This window comes from Panthera uncia, chromosome C2, assembly GCF_023721935.1.
Source record: "Panthera uncia isolate 11264 chromosome C2, Puncia_PCG_1.0, whole genome shotgun sequence".
NCBI classification, from domain to species: domain Eukaryota; kingdom Metazoa; phylum Chordata; class Mammalia; order Carnivora; family Felidae; genus Panthera; species Panthera uncia.
Genome location: NC_064810.1, coordinates 42,697,763 through 42,701,790, shown reverse-complemented (window position 1 = coordinate 42,701,790; position 4,028 = coordinate 42,697,763). Strand labels below are relative to the sequence as shown.

General features: G+C 35.4%; 1 pseudogene; it reads left to right on the top strand.

Annotated features, from left to right (window-relative positions):
- Positions 1-467: 467 nt before the first annotated feature.
- LOC125920861 (high mobility group protein B1-like) lies at positions 468-1,399 on the top strand (annotated as a pseudogene).
- Positions 1,400-4,028: the final 2,629 nt, after the last annotated feature.

The following is a 4,028-nucleotide window of genomic DNA, read 5'->3' as shown; positions in this document are numbered from 1 at the left end:
ACAGTGTTGAATAAAGCAGTGGCCTCACTCTTACGAGAATGGCTTAAATCCTAAGTTGTTGCCCCAACCTTCTTTTTTAAAAATATAAGGAAACCAAAAATTAAAAAATACTTTAGTATAGCTGCATTTTCACCCCTCAACTCAAAATTTATCAATATATTTAATGGCCAGTAGATTTGATATTATACTATGTGTTCGATTTCTCAAGAAAGCCCACTCCCATGTAGATGGCTAGGTCCCATGCAGAGATATTCTGATTCTTTCTGTCTAGGTCTATAGTTTTCTATTCTAAGTGCACACCAGAAATACCTCCAAAAGTGGACCTTGGACAGTAATGTTAAGGAGCAGAGAGAGTGGGGAGGCTGTGCCCGGCTCCTGCTCTCACAGCTGCTGCAGGACACTGAGCTCCATAGAGACCGCACTGGGCCCCACAGGACTCTGTGCCTTGCTGAGAAAAATAATTAAACATGGACAAAGGAGATCCTAAGAAGCCAAAAGGCAGAATGTGCATTCTTTGTGCAAACTCGTTGAGAGGAGCACAAGAAGAAGTATCCAGAGGTGCCTGGGTGGCTCAGTCAGTTGAGCATTCAACTTGATTTCTGCTCACGTCATGATTCCAGGGTCATGGAATGGGGCCTCAAGCTCAGCGTGGAGCCTGCTTAAGATGATTCTGATTCATATTCATTCATTCTCTCTCTCTCTCTCTCTCTCTCTCTCTCTCTCTCTCTCTCTGCCTCTCTCCCCAACTTGTGCTCTCACTCTCTAAAAAAAAAGAAAAAAGAAAAAGCATCCAATTGCTTCAGTCAACTTCTCCGAGTTTTCTAAGAAGGGCCTAGAGGGTGAAGACCATGTCTGCTCAAAAGACAGAAAAATTTGAAGACATAGCAAAGGCAGACAAGGCCCGTTATGAAAGAGTAAATGAAAACTTATATCCTCTCTAAAGGGGAAAAAAGTTAAAGGATCCCAATGCACCTAAGAGGCCCCTTTGGCCTTTCTCTTATTCTCTTCTAAATATCACCCCCAAATCAAAGGAGAACGTTCAGGCCTCTCTATTGGTGATGTTGCAAAGAAACTGGGAGAGATGTGGAATAACTCTGACCCAGATGACAAGCAGCCTCACGAAGGCTGCTGAGCTGAAGGAGACATACGAAAAGGGTATTGTTGCCTACAGAGCCGAAGGAAAGCCTGATGCGGCAAAAAAAAAAAAAAAAAAAGTGTCGTCAAGGCTGAAAAAAAGCAAGAAAAAGAGAGGAGGAAGACAAGGAAGATGAAGAGGTTGAAGAGGAGGAGGAAGATGAAGAAAATGAAGATGAAGAAGATAACGATGAATAAACTGGTTTTAGCACAGCTCTTTTTCTGGTCTATACAATACGTAACTCCCCTTTACATAACTCCTTTTAAAGAAAAAAAAATTGAAATGTATGGTTGTGTAAGATTTGCTTTTAAACTGTACAGTGTCTTTTTTTGTGTAGTTAGCACACTACCAAATGTATATTTAGATAGCCCTGTCCTTGTGCTATTTTCAGTAGCCACTAACCTTGCCTGGGACAATGTAGGGGTTGGAAATTGGCATGAAAATTTAAAACAGGTTCTTATTGGTGCATAGAACAAATTAGTTGTATATGGAGATGAAGGATTTTTTCATCTTCACTTGTCTCTGACGCAGCTTACACGAAATAATTAGCGTTCTGTTAACTGAAAAGCACTCTGTAATTGCAAAAAAAAAAAAAAAAAAGGAAAGAAAAAGTTGCAGCTGTTTTGTTGACATTCTGAATGCTTTTAAGTAAATGCAATTTTTTTAATTAAAAAAAGACTATATTATAAAGTATGGTTCTTAGATTAGCAGTTTTAACATCACGTGAGAATTTGTTCAAAATATGCAAATTCTTGGGCCCCACCTCACACCTAACCAGAAACTCTGGGGATAGAGTAATCTGTTTTAAAAACTCTCCAAATGTTTGTGATAAACGAAAAAATGTGAAAATCACCAAGATAAACAAGTTCTTATTATGTTCCATCATCCCTTACTCCAGGCTGAAACCCTCAGGAATAAGATCTTTCATGTAAAGTATAATAAACATCTATAGCCACATGATATAGTTATTAGCAGAATGATTTTTGGAACTGTTCTGGCATATTCCAGAATTTTCCAAATGATTTAATTTCCCTTACCAAATTCTTACCTCCATAAGATGGGGATATTCATATCTATCTCCTAGAGTTGTCATAGGGTCCAAAAAGGTAGTATTTTTAAGCCCTTAGTAGAGTGATCTAACAAAAAAAAATTAATAAAATGATAGCTATTGATGGTATTATTATAGATTTGGGTACATGTATACTTTACTGTTAATATAAAAATATTCTCACAATTATTATTATTGAATCTATTTTGGGTTTGGCATTCAGCTGACATTAGATATTCTTAGCTTATCAAATAATACTTATTATTGTATTTCTCTTTGTATTGAGGAGATGATCTTATCTAATTTTTATAATTTCTTTTTTCCATTTTATAAGTTTTTAGATAGGCAAAACCATGCTTTTCAAAGTTTAAAGCAACAATCCTAGAAAGCATAATTTATTTGGTCATCAGAATTTATGTGTGTAGACATGCAGATATAACCAAAATAAACTATATAACATTAAATGAGATTTATTTTATTATTTTGTACTATATAGTCTCTATATTTATTTCTATTATATTTAAGTAAAATATTCTACCACCATCCCCCACATAATTAATATAAATAGTATGAAGAATCCTGATTAAGCATAATATAATTTAGCAAAAATATTCAACTACAAATTATAAAAATGTTTTCCACCAAAAATAATGAAATCTTGCCAAGTGCAATGATGTGGATGGAGCTAGAGTGTATTATGCTAAGCACAATAAGTCAGAGAAAGACAAATACCATATGATTTCACTCATATGTGGAATTTAAGAAACAAAACTGATGAACATAAGGGAAAGGAAAAAAGAAAGGGGGGAAACAAACCATAAGAGACTCTTAACTATAGAGAACAAACTGAGGGTTGCTGGAGGCAGGTGGGTGAGACAATGGGCTAAATAGGTCATGGGTATTAAGGAGGGTACTTGTTATGATGAGCACTGGGCATTGTTTGAAAATGATCAATGAATGAATTACTGAATCACTAAATTCTACTTCTTAAACCACTATTACATTATATGTTAACTAACTAGAATTTAAATAAAAAATAGAAAAGTAAATAAATCAATGAAAACACTGCCCAGTATGACAGAGTTGGCGTTCTCTTCTGTTTTCCCACAGCTTCTCATAATGCAACAGCTACTATATTGCATTATAATTATTTATGTTTTTATCCTTCCCTCTCTTACCAAAATATGAGTTATTCTAGCATACAAGCTATTCACCCTGTCTAGTGTAAAATGCATGTTGAATGTTAGCACAGTTCAATAACAAAACCACTGTGTCTGTGTTTTTATATTACTGCTCAGCTCATAGACAGAAACATTATTCCTGGTTTAAATGGTTACCAATGGTGTTCACTTTTTTTTATTGTTTTATATATTAGAATTTGTTTTCTCCAAGAAGGCATATAATTAAAAACATCTAATAAAAGAAAAAAAAAAGTCTACAAAAGAACACATTTTCAGGGTGCCTGGGTGGCTCAGTCGGTTGAGCGTCTGACTTCAACTCAGGTCATGATCTCACAACTCATGAGTTCGAGCCCCAAGTCAGGCTCTGTGCTGAAAACTCAGATCCTGGAGCCTGCTTCAGATTCTGTGTCTCCCTCTTTCTCTCTGCCCATCCCCCACCCCCCACTCACACTCTCTCTCAAAAATAAACATTACAAAAATAATTAAAAGAACAAATCTTCAACATAGGGAGAGGATTTCAAACTTTCATGTTTGAAATACTGTTTTTCTTGTGAATTATATATCAAATCTTTATTAAAGCATTACTGCCTTGATTATGCAAGGTCATATTGATTTCCTCACACAATCTTTTACTCAGATTCAAGTTATTATAATTAGCATGAAA